General features: G+C 36.6%; 1 protein-coding gene across 4 annotated transcripts in view; it reads left to right on the forward strand.

The window, feature by feature from the left end:
* Positions 1-206: 206 nt before the first annotated feature.
* TET2 (tet methylcytosine dioxygenase 2) overlaps positions 207-13,140 on the forward strand; it is a 140,216-nt gene continuing 127,282 nt past the window's right edge. For 2 of the 4 annotated variants that reach the window (XR_004683743.1, XM_035030212.1), the window contains exon 1: positions 218-436. The gene's annotated coding sequence lies outside the window, so the exon portion shown is untranslated. Of the gene's footprint in view, positions 437-13,140 lie in introns of all 4 variants that reach the window. The other 2 variants (XM_035030210.1, XM_035030211.1) reach the window with 2 other exon arrangements.

The following is a 13,140-nucleotide window of genomic DNA, read 5'->3' on the forward strand; positions in this document are numbered from 1 at the left end:
GGGGCTGAGGGCCCCAGGGCGGCGACGGAGGCCAGGGCGGAGGAGGCGGAGGAGGAGGCGGCGGCGGCCGGTGGAGGAGGAGGCGAGCCGGGCGGAGGAGGAGGAGGCCGGGCGGAGGAGAAGAGCCGGCAGCAGCAGCGGCTGCGGCGAGAGCTCGGGCGGCCGCCGCCGCCGCCGCCGCCTCCTCGCGAACCCGCGCGCCCAGGCCCGGCTCGCATGCGAGTCACGTCCGCCCCCTCGGCGAGGCCGCCCCGAGACGCCGGCCCCGCCGAGTGATGAGAACAGACGTCAAACTGCCTTATGAATATTGATGCGGAGGCTAGGCTGCTTTCGTAGAGAAGCAGAAGGAAGCAAGATGGCTGCCCTTTAGGATTTGTTAGAAAGGAGACCCGACTGCAACTGCTGGATTGCTGCAAGGCTGAGGGACGTGAACGAGGTCAGAGCGCTTCTCTTATGCCGCGAAACTCCCCCTTTCCTCTCCCCCTTGCTTTCTCTCGGGCTTCCAGGGACTGGGGAGCAAACCCTGCAGTGTCACCCACAAATACCAAGAGGGAAGAGGGAAGCTTCACAAATTACTGGAGCCTCTTCAACATGGCTGACAAATATAGTTTTAATTCCCCCCCCCCCCCCCCCGGTTTAAACCTGTAGTTTTGTGTTCTCTCCGCTCTCCTGCTAATGCTCCTCTCCTTACCCAGAAAACTTACCTTTGTGACTCCGACCAGCCGGTTTCCCGGCCTTTTATCCTCAGGAAAGTGATATTTTTATTTGCTTTCCTTTCTCAAATAGTTCAGCTTTGGGGGGCATTACTTTTCCCTCGAATCCTCCCCGACCCCCTTTGCTTCTTGTAAGTCAGACCGGTCTCTCGTTTAACCTAACGCACCCCGGAAAGAACTCTGACGGAGTGTTTTTCGACCCTTTTATCTGTTGTAGGGTCTGGGTCTGGGTTTGCGTTCGCGTCCGCCCCTTTCTACCCCGGTGTCCGCTTTTGGGGGGGCGAACTAAGCGAATGTCACGGGGAGTGGACCTGTAGTACACTAAGTGGGGTTTTGTTTTTTCCTAAGTCCGCGCGTTTTGCTAGCGGTGCTGAGTGAGAGAGAATAGTTTCTCTGGTCCCCCAAACAAGACCAGATCCCACTTTTCTCAAGGTACATCAGCTCTGCAATGGGCTGTGCCTTCCAGCCTGGGGAGTGGGTGTAAGAGAATTTGTGGGCAAATCTGTGTCCTGGCTTTGTGCTTCTCCCGAATCAGCTTCGTTTGGTTCCCCGGTAAGTGACAGGCAGACACAAAGGCAGGCGCAGGCCGGGGGAGGGGGCGGGCGGGCGGGAGGAGGGGGGCAGAGTTGAGAGTTGGAAGACTGCAAGGTCAGGGGCGCCGAAAGAAATGAAACCCAATCCCAGCGAAGAAACGGAGAAGTAGGGAGCTGATTTCTAACAGTCCCATCCAAATTTCTCTGTGTCTTGGTTGCTCTCTTTTCTTTGGTCTTTTATTTATCTGCCTCTCTCCGTGTCTCTTTTTTCCTCCTCCTCCTTCTATACACACACACACACACATACACACCACACCACACACACGCAACACACATACACACACACACACACACACACACACACACCAGTCTTGCCGAATCTTTTCGCTGGGGCTGCTTGTCTAGTGTTATTAAGCTAACAGAGTTTCTATGGAGAGTTTTCTACCTATGACAAATAAAAGTGTGGCCTGGATAGACTCCTGGGAAGGTCGATTATGAAATATAAGTGTTATTTACTGGCTATTGCTTTCATGACATACATACCTAATCACTGAGTGATTCCCCCTCCCCCTTCTTCATCTAGTGTTTAGGAATTGAAAGAAGGGTTATTTTCCAGTTGTTTGCTTAAAATTTACTGAAATATTTTTATATTTTCCTGTGTAGGGAATAGGATACATCCACGAATTTAAAATCTAAAGTCTCATAATGTGCTTTTCCCTCTCCAGTAAGGGATAATAATGGCAAATCCAAATAAAAACTATTCATCAACAAATAATCCAACATAGGAGGAAGATTGTTCCTTAGGGGAAGTTGGGATGTAAAGAGAAAAGATTGGTTTGGTTTGCTTTGCTTTGGTTTAAGACTGTAGGTATTGTTGCCTGGTTAATGAAATCATTTATTTGCATTTTAATGGAAAGTTGAAATGCTGGAGGAGAGTTACATTCTTTTACATGTTTGCATGTGTGTTTCATAATAGGTTCGAGGTAGAATATAAATTTCATCACAATATTGTTTTTTTTTTTTTTTAATGTTATTAAGCAGAGAAGTGTTAGTAAAGGACTGGAAAGTCAAACTTAAGTTTAGAAGGCATGTATATGATTAAAAGATGGACAGAAGGAAGAGCACAGTAATGGACATTACTCCATAAATCAGATTTCCAAAACCATTTGTCCTCAGTAGTTCACTTTGTAACTCTTTCTATTTTGATCTCTGAAAAAGCGGTTAAGTTTAATCATTGATACTGAAGGTTATTTCACATGATTACAAGGGAGTAGTATTACTGATCTCTGGAATAGAAACAGCTCATTTGGTTAGTTCTTATTTGTCCTAAAATAATAAGAAAAATACTTAGGAGTTTAGCATAAATGCTTACTATTCATTGAGAAAACCGATTAATTATTGCAGTAATTCAGAGTTAAAAATAAACAGTTCCTTTTGCTAACAGACTAATATTTAACTGCTTTTTGGGGACTTTTCAGATGTTGTGGTTTATGCTTTCTTCAAGTTATTCAGCTGATAATGGATGTAGTATTTTCCATTCATATTGGTAAATAAGAATACCTACATTGGTTAATATTTATTGTGACCATGAAGATTTGTTCTTTCATATCAAATTTAGACTCTTGTTATTTTATGTATCCTATTTGTATGCTGAAAATAGCTGTTAATTAATATTGTATGAGGGGCTTAAGTGATTATAAGGAGGAGATGCACATTATTCACCAATTTCAATATAAGTACCACTTTCTCCTTTATTATAAAAGAGAAATTATTTGAATTCCTTCTTTCATTTATTATATGTGTGATAGTACCACCTGGATGTTCTCAGAATTTCATAGGACAGAATTGTCTTGAGCAGTTGAATTTTATGGAAATGATAGTGGACAATAACAAGATAGAACTTTTTCTTAAACTGCAGTATTGTTTTCCTTATTTTCTTATTGAACTAATGGTTAGTGAGAAATTAACTTGGAATGAAGAGAGTCCTTTGTTTTGTTTAAATTCGCAGATTTACCAACTATGGCTTTAATTATATTTGGCATTATGCTGGTCCATGCAAGGAGTCAAGGGGATTGATAAGATTTTGATGCAGTGGCACATGAAGGTAGACATTGGCAGGTCTGCATCACTTCCAGAACAAGTGAAATGCACCTGCCAAGGAGTTATTACGAGAGACTTCCAAAGTCCTGTTTAGGCACTGGACTTGTTGTATCAGGTAACAAAAACTGGAGTTAATGTTTTGGTTTCACTTGCTGAAGTTAAAATTTCTCTACCAATTCCTCCAAGGCTCCACCCACACACAATGTTGTAAGCCAGTGTCACTATTGAAATGTATTTCCTTATTTGCTGATCTCAGTAAGAAACCTTTCTTATAATTCACAGACACACCTGGCAGAAACTCTTTTCCATTATGTCCTGGATCCAAGTTGGTAAATTCTTATGAATTCTTTGAAATTATCTTTAAATAAAACATCATCAAAAGCTATGGATGTTTCACATGTTAGAATATCTAATACTTAGAAAGATTAAACCTGCCTTTTTATGCTCTAATTCCTTCTTCAATGAGTTCAGTTGTTGTTGCTTAATAGAATTTAATAGTCTTACCTAGCCATCTCCTATTACTGGAGGGAGCCTTCTTTGTTTTATAAACAACTGTATAGGCAAGGTAAAGCTTTGGAGTGGCTGTCAGTGTCGGTTCATCAAAATAACATTTTCCTCAATGATGATGCCACCATTGCACGCTAGTTCTTAAGCATAGTAATGGCACCAAAGCCAGTAGCAGGAAAATATTTTACAAGCCAACTTTACAGTTGGAGCCGTAACTGTGGGAGAGTCGTTTTGCCAAGCAGAGCTGGTGGTTATCTTGGAAATTGTGCTGAAGAACACAACCACAAATGATTTTGCCAAATATACAGTATTTACTTGGTCTAGATCTCCAATTTCTGTTTTGAATCACTGCCAAAACTCAGGGAATACCGTGACATTATTTAAGGAGGTTATATAGTACATCTGCATATCTTGGTGTATAGTACAAGATATATATACTTTGGTATACAGTGGGAAAGAAGAGTTCCACAAGAGGAGAGGGTAAAGTGAGAGCCCTTGAATCAGTGTGACTGCAAGCCAAAAAGAGTCTTAAGTATCTGCTATTTCCAGCATTATTCCGATCCTAGATTGTACATTGCAGAAAATCCCTGACTTAAGATAGACATATAATCTTTTCGCAATAAAATAGATTTTGGTTGCCCCTTCCAAAATAGTAAATTCTATCAGCTTTGATATATGCTTTCTCCAGTTGTCATGAAATGCAGTTAAATGTGCCAGGATTCAAGAAGTAGAAATAGATAGTAGGTGAATTTTCAATATTTTGTGTAAAAACAAACTCAGTGATAATGTCAGCCTACCTGAAGTTTTAAGAATTTGGAACTCAATATTTTATATTTACTCAGGATTGTTACTCAAACTGATTTGAAATCAAGCTCCAAATAATCTGAGAATTAAAATTAAGAGATGAATAAATTAAGATGAAGTGTTTTTGGAGGACAGGTTAGGACATTAAATGAACTGGTCGCTTCACTAAAAATACTATAAATATTCTTTTAAATTATTTATGGTTCTTGGAAGAGAGGTGCTGATTTCTACATCTATTTATTCCATAGTAGAACTTAGTAGTGTTCTACTCAGTCAATATGTAATGAAGGGAGTGCAAGCTTCCAGTTATAAGATGAATAAGTTCTGGAATGTAATGTGTAATACAGAGTTCTCACCACACGCACATGCAAACTTTGTAAGTATGTGAAGTGATGGATGTGTTAACTAACCTTATTGTGGTAACCATTTCCCAATATATACATATATCAAGTCATTACATTGTACACGTTAAACTTACATAGTGTTATATGTCAATTATGTCTCAAAAGCTGAGAAAAAATAATGAATGACCTAGAACTGGAAAAAAAGTAATGTCATTTAATTAGAAAATATATAATCTATTCTCAATGGTAATGGTGATGATGGTGATAATGATGGTAGTGTTTCCTTAAATATAACTTCTGTAGGCTATGGCTAATGTTTCATAAAAGCCATCCATTGTAAACATACAGCTTAATGATTTTTAGTAAATTTACACAGAGATCACATATTTTTAATTGAAATTTCTATTGAGATATTTGTAGATTCAGATACAGGTATATGAAATAAGAATAATTGGGCATGTACCTTTTGCCCAATTTCTTCCACTGGTAACTTTTGGTAAAACTATAATATCACAACCAGGATACTGACATGGATATAGTCTACCAGTCTTACTCGGATACCCCCAGTTTGACTTGGACATTTGTGTATTGTATATTTAGGTCCATACCATTTTATCACACTATCAGGTATCTTTAAATCTTTTTTCCTGAAAACAGAAGAGTTAACCCAGTTCTACTTCATCAGTCATGTGATTGTGCTACCATTCCTTATCAAAGTGCATCAGAATGTAGGTTTTTGTTTACTTAAAAGTGTTTTTGCATAAGATGGCCTTTGTGTTCAAAATATTTTAAGTTGTTTTAATAACTTACTACATTGTAACTTATGTCATTAATTCTCTTCATGACTCTAGAGATGGGTATTATTATCCTCATCTCAGGTGAGCTAACTGAGGCATATAGAGGTTGAATGACCAAATTCATACAGCCAGTACATGCCTTAGCTAACGTTTGAATTAGGCAGCCTGTCTCTAGATCCCAGCCCTTTAACCACTATGCTATTCTGCCTCATTACTATCAGTAAAAAAGTAAAGCTGTAACGTAGGCTATGCAGGGAAAGTCCTAAGAGGAGACTTAAAATGCACACAATTGTCTACATAAAAACTGGCACCCGAATACTCATAGCAGCATTATTCATAATTCTCAAAAATTGGAACAACCCCAATGTCCATCACAACTCATAAATGTATGAACTGTGGTATATCCATATCCATACAATGGAATATTATTCGGCAACAAAAAGGAACGAAGGGCTGATACATGTTGCATCATAGATGAACTTGAAAAGAAGTAAATAACAAAAGGCCACATATGATATGATTTCACTTATATGAAATCTCCAGAATAGGCAAATCTAAAGAGGCAGAGAGTAGATTACTTATTGCTAGGGGCTGGGGGGAGAAGAAGGGGAACTGACTGTTAATAGATACAGAGTTTCTTTTGGAGCCTAAAAATATCCTATAGTTAGATAGTAATGTTTGCACAGCTCTAAAAAAGTACTCAATTGTATACTTTAAGAAGGTGAATTCTTTTATTATATGTGAATTATATCCTAAATAAAGTAAAAATGCATACAACTGACAAGGTATTTGGCATTCGGAAAGTATCTCATGTCTCATGCAAAGAAATGTAGGGTGCTATTTGAATTGAATTGTATGGGGCTATGCATATCTTTCTAGAAACATGGCACCAGTGAGTTTTTTTAGGATTTGTCCCTATGAAATTAGGATTTTTAGTTTTGGAAACACAGGGTGAATTACTTGGGGTTGGTTTTATTTTGAATTTCTAACTTAATGTAATTCTAGATACCAGACATTCTTCTTGTTGAGCAATGCTTCTCTCCTTCTTTATTCTGATGAGAATGTTGATTTGCTGCCAATTGGATTCCATAGTTTGGAACTACGACTATAACTAGGGTGGGGGAGATTCAATTATCTGCAAGCATTCAACTTTAATAATGTATACATGTTATTGTACTCAGTAAGGAAATGCCTTGGCTTCATATAATTGCTGTAATCATTATTTTTTCAAGGAATCACTATAGAAGTGGCCAAAAATTCTACTTTTTAAGAGTGTGATTACAGCACTTACCTGTAGGTTTGTTGTGTATTTGCAACAGGTACAAGTTAGACACTCACATTAGAATCTTTATCCTATCAAGCTGATGGAGCGATTGTTGGAGAAAGCAGTAAGGTAGAATATAGGTCTGGTCCTCCATATAGGAGAAATGAAAAGCTTCCTTGTTTTTACCCTCTCTTATTTCTGTTAATACTTTGTGAACTACCTCAGTTGATAATAGGTTTTTATAATAGTATCTCCATAATATTCAAAAGCTGTTCACTGGGTTTAGTGTGCTATTCCATCTTTGCTTTTTAAATATACTCCCAAAAATCTTAATTTTTTTCAAGTAAATTAAAAATATAGGAGATGAGATATTTTGATTTGTTTATATTTTTAGCTTTGCTCTTTATAAGTAATTTCTATGGAAGATGCCCTATATTCAGAAGTAAAACATAGGGCTGTGAATTTTTGCTGATGGACTGCTGTCTTCAGGGAACAGAATTGTCTATGGTCAAGCATAGACATAGCAGATCTCCCATTAAGGCATGCCATACACAGTATTGATATTTTTCATTTGCTACTTTTACAATTCTGAGATTTGTTTCAGTTTGTTCTGTGAATGCTGCAAAGTAATGATAAATTTTATTACTATTGTTGTATATCATTAGCCATTGCTAAAACCTGCCTTTTCAAGTTGCTTGCTTTCTTGATAGAGCATTAACCTAGTTTCTATGTCCAGATTATTCTTTAATGAAAACTATTCACCCAACTCTCAAGATGAGTTTTTATTATAGTATTTCTCCTCAAATTGGTATATTTTTCGTCTTGCAATGTAGAAGGAAAAAGGCTTAAATAATGATAGTGAAATCCAGAGGATATAACATGATCCGTCTCTGAGTTATTCCTCCTGTTTTTCTTCCCTGTCTACATTAAGAAACAAGGGCAACCATTAAAAAATACCTTAATTATTAGTTTTGCTGCTGCTAAAGTAAAGTGCCAGAATCTGAAAATAATACAATGACACCACACCCAGATTCCATCCCTAACATACCGTCTTGTTCCTATTAATTTATTTTTTAATCTGTTTGTTCTTTCAGCACTTTTTCCATTTTTTGTTTGATGTCTCTTACTTTGAAGTTATAGAATTTTCATATTTGCCATTGGCTATAAAGTTCTCTCAGCTCTTTTATAATCTCTCATGATTTTTGCATTAAAAGGATTACTTTTATACACCCTCTAATTAGTTTGGCTGATTATTAGCTTTTTGTTTGTTTTATTGCATACATCATAACAGAACAAGAAATCACTTCTGCAAATAAAGTGATCATTCATAAAATTAGAATAAGCTTCTTAAAAAGGGAATCCAGTTATTGAAACATTAATTCATTTACATTTATATTTTAATGTACCAAAGAGAACCGGTGAAAGGAAAAATACCATATATGGATACTTTTCAAACATGAAGGAAGAACAAATTTTCCAACATCAGACTAACCATGTAAATTGTTTGTTTCAGTAAAAAGAGAAGCAGGTACATTTTAGCAGGAAAGCATATATTTTAAACTTTATACTCTAGATTTAATCTAGCTTTATTCCAATATAGCCACCCGAGTGGTTATTTTTTTTCTCCTATGAAGTTATAACATATTTAGTTGAAAGTAAGACAAAGTTGTACTTATTTTTGGAACATCTACTACATCATAACTTGGAGAAAAACATACTGGCGGGAAGCAAAGCTAGTAGACATTTTGCTAATGGCTTACCTTTTAATACCTATAATTTACTTATGTTTTTCTACTGAAACACATAAGGTAAGGACATTTGGTTATTAACTTTGGGAACTGAATTTTCAATATTTTGAAACTTATTTACTCTCAAATGTGATTCTTATATTTCAAGTAGGAAATTTTATAGACCTCAACTAATTTTAATATATAATTTAAAAACATTTTTTACCAAGTGTGCAGGAGATATAGAATATAGAAATTTAAAATGATTTAAAAAATGCTTGAGATTTTGTTGAAATCAGTATTTTTCAAATCACTAGTTTAATTTACTGACAGTTTTGCTTCAGTTGTTTGTTTGGGTTTTTTTTGCATTGTTATAATATGTCATGCTTTAAATAAAGCTGAAGGTTATGGGAAACTTTCCATATTTAGGAGTAAAAAACTTGATATTGACATTTTTCTTGAATATTGGTAAGAGCTCAACCCCCTTAAGAAATGGTTTACTTGTTTCCTGTTCATAAACCCATTGTAAAAGATGCAATGAATATAGATGAGGGTGAAAATTAAAATAAGACAGTAAAATACTAAATTGCATTTCTCTTTACTCAAATGTAGCCATAGGATACTTTTTGCTGAAAGGGTCATATTGTAATTTTATTTGGATGTAAATTGTCATTTTGCAAACCATTTGCCTACTTTGAGTACCTCTGTCTAGTAGTTGTGTAATCCTACCTCTCATAATATTTCAGTTCACATCAAAGTAAGTGAGCAAAGATAAAGGAGAAGTCTTGGGATAAGAGGAGGTAGAAAGTACATTCAGAATGCATTGTTGAGATTTCAAAACTTGCCCCAAATTTAATTAGAAAAGGCGGTTAATTGTGATTCTGTACTCTGGTTGGGTGCTGTTTAAAGAAGGAAAGGAATACAATGGGGTTTGGTCATGTCTCCTGTTCTTCCTCCCATTAATTTTTTTGGGGGGAGGGGCAGAGAGAGGGTAAGGAAAGGAAAAGATAAAGAAAATAAATCACTCTTAGAGATAGTTCCTTGACAGGCACATGCTCATTTTTAGGGCCAAAGAAAAGGGAGGTTTTTCTTCGGAGCTTGTTGATGCTTTCTCGCCTTCCGATTACACGCGGTCACATCAACATTTGACACGTGGGTACCGTGCGCATGGCAGTGCTATTTACAAACACCATCCTAGGATTCCAGAGACTCTTATGTAACAGCTGAGAGAGTGCGGGCTTTGTGTGTCTGTGGGCGGAGGAATCAAACAGTTTAATTCATAGTCAGGGAGCCCTTGTCTGGCTCTGACAGGGTCATGAACCAAAGATCAAGGTGTCTAGGTCAGGATCCGCCCAATACGCAGTTTTCCTACCAAAGTCTCAAAGGCAGTGCTTTAATACCAGATTAATCTTTTTTTCTTCCTTCAGCAAATGGAACCAGTTATGCCCAACTTTTTTTTGTGATTTTGGTAAATGTGGGCAAATCGTACGTTGGTTCTGGTTGGTAATTTGCAGTGCCACTGAGACTGAAGTGTGCTTGCCTGCCACTCATGGTCTCATAAATAATGCCTTTTTTTGAAAAAAAAGGTGTAGTTTTGAATTTGTAATCATATTCAGATGCAAGACAATTCATAATCTGACTTGCAAGATTAGACAAACTACAGAACACTCAAGAAAGTGATTAATTGATCATCCTCATCCCTTCCTGCACTGACCCCTCTCCTCTCCCTTCCCCCTCCCTGTTCAGTTCTTCATCACACCTCCCTCAGCCCTCCTCCGCTTTTAACTCTACATCAAGACTTGGGTTTAAAAAAAAAAAAAAAGTCTCTATACTTACGGAATTGCTTTTCCTTTCCCAGATAGATTTTTAAGAGTTTTTCATTCATACTTATCAATAAAAAGAAAGTCTTGAGTTTTAAAAAAAGGTGAAGCACACAAACTTAAATTAAAAGTTAAAGTACACAAATTTAAAGTGCTTCCAGTGCTTTTCATTGCAAGTTGTAAGCTGACTGGTTGGAATCTTTAAAATATGAGTGAACTTTGGGGGTTATTTTTTGGGGGGTTTTTGTATTGCATCTAAAGATCATTTTAGATGGACATCACCATTGATTTTCCAAAAATAGAAACCATGCATAACAAAGAATTGAAATTAGATAATCAAAAAATGGACTCCTAGTTAATTTAAAAGTTGGTCTGTTTGAACTCTTCTTTCATAGAATTTTTTTGTAATTATACTATCTGTCTAAAAAAGGAAAAACTAGAATCTTTGAAATACAGTACATTAAACTAAAGGAATTTGTTTAACTTTTAAAAATAAAGAATCTTTTCCCCAAGAGATAAACCAAGCACCAAAAATCTATTTTGTTTTAAGTACTGTTTGGTATAAGAGAAGTTCAAATCTGAAATAATTTAGAGATTATCTGTCCAAATTTATTATTTACATATGAGACTTAGAAATTAAGTTTTAGCTGTTTAACATCTGAATTTGCTCTCATTTGGAAGAAATTGCCGAAAGAGTGACTCATTTAACCAACACAACAAAATCTAAGGATGGGCATTTTTTATCCCTGGTGATGAATAAAAGTTCCTTCTGGACTTGAAAAGATATAATTTATTTAAAATGTTTTGTACATTTCTAATACACTGAATTAAGATATGGTGAAAGTAGATTATAGGCTTACAGAGATTCTTTTCATTTGCTTTATTTGCTTGCCTTTTTATTATTTTGGCCTAAAGATAATGTATTCATCTTAATCACCCTTGGCCTAAATAGTGAAAGTTTGTGTGAAATTACTTATGAGTACCCTTTTCTAAGAGCAGTGCCAATTCTGAACATTTGTGGGCTTTCACAAGAATTATCCTATATTAGAACATTAATATTTTCCTCTCAACTTTGTTGGACACTTAATTATATGTGATCATAAGCTGAAAGTGCTCAGAATTTGATAAAGGCCATAAATTAACGCATTTCTGCTAAGAGAGGGATTTAAATATAACTTTCACTTGATTGTACTTTGGTTTCACTTGAAGTGGCAAGCATGCAATAAACATTGATTTATTCAGTGGATGGACTCCCTTCATAAAGACGATACTTAGTTGCAATTGTCTTAGTATTATAAAATATCAAAATGGTAGATTGAATGTGAAAGATATATGCCAAAAAGCAATATGAAATTTTAGTTTATCCCCTTTCAGTTACTACTGTGTGTGTGTGCGTGTGTGTGTGCATCTGTTCACATGTATTTTGGACTTTTGATATTGGTTAAGTCCTCTTGGTAGAAATGGTTAATTAAACAAACCACAGTAAAAGTTTCTTTCTATGAATATAAAGTGAAAAAATAACTAATGTCATGCATCTTTTCAGATATCATGAAGTTGCACAAAATCCTCAAGTTCATTTGTATCAACTGCTTTTATATGGCCCTTTTAGAAGACAGCTGAAGAATCAAATAGGAGCTCACCCAGAAACAGCTGGCTTGGTGATGTTAAGATTGGCGCCAGGTGTTCCCTCTTCCCATCTGGTCAGGCACACATGGCTCTAATGTTTACACACGCTGTTCCAGAATTCTGAACACCAGTGATGCAACAATGGGGGTAGAAGGAGTGAGCGGTCTATATCTCGTTAATTGTTTAGCGACCTGGATCGTAAATACTGATGCAGGATAAGAAAGCACTGATTATAATAATGCTTGACTGGGACAGAGGGGGATGAGGTGAGGGGGCATGGTAGATGCATAAAGGAGGATTTCCCCCAAACCCCGCCCACTGTTATTTTAAACTGTTGTTACCACTCGAAAGGAGCTTTCTACTTTGAACTTAAAATAGTAGCTTTTAACCAGGACAAGTGACTAAGGGCTTTAGTATCCAAGGACTGAAGGTGATGAAGCTCTTAAGAGTGTTACTCTCTCTCATAACCAAGCTGACTCAGACTCTTTTAGAAGCTATTGTGGCAACTTAACCATCTCTAATAAGTTACTGCATACCTGCATGGAAACAGTTGGAGTTAGAGCTGCCATTTTCTCATGTTTTAAAATTTTTCCTCACTCATTATTTGTTTTATGTGTGAAAATATCCCATTCCTAGTACATATAGGAATGCTTCCCAAAATCACTGAATAGGTTTGGGTAGAACTAATTTGCTTAACATTATACTCTGTTTAAGAACCTATATCTGCAAAAACATGGGGGGAAACCCCCTTCTTATCTGGTAGAATCATGATAAAGGAAAAGGTAGGTGATAATTTTGGAAAATATATAATAACAAAGTGGTGGCATTCATTCAACTAAATACCAGCAACTACGTTTAACATGGAAACGTGCCTAAAACAGTGAGGGGAAAACATGTAAATATAA

The sequence above is a fragment of the Mirounga leonina genome, unplaced genomic scaffold (genome assembly GCF_011800145.1).
Source record: "Mirounga leonina isolate KUSES-001 unplaced genomic scaffold, KU_Mleo_1.0 Mir_357, whole genome shotgun sequence".
Lineage (NCBI taxonomy): Eukaryota > Metazoa > Chordata > Mammalia > Carnivora > Phocidae > Mirounga > Mirounga leonina.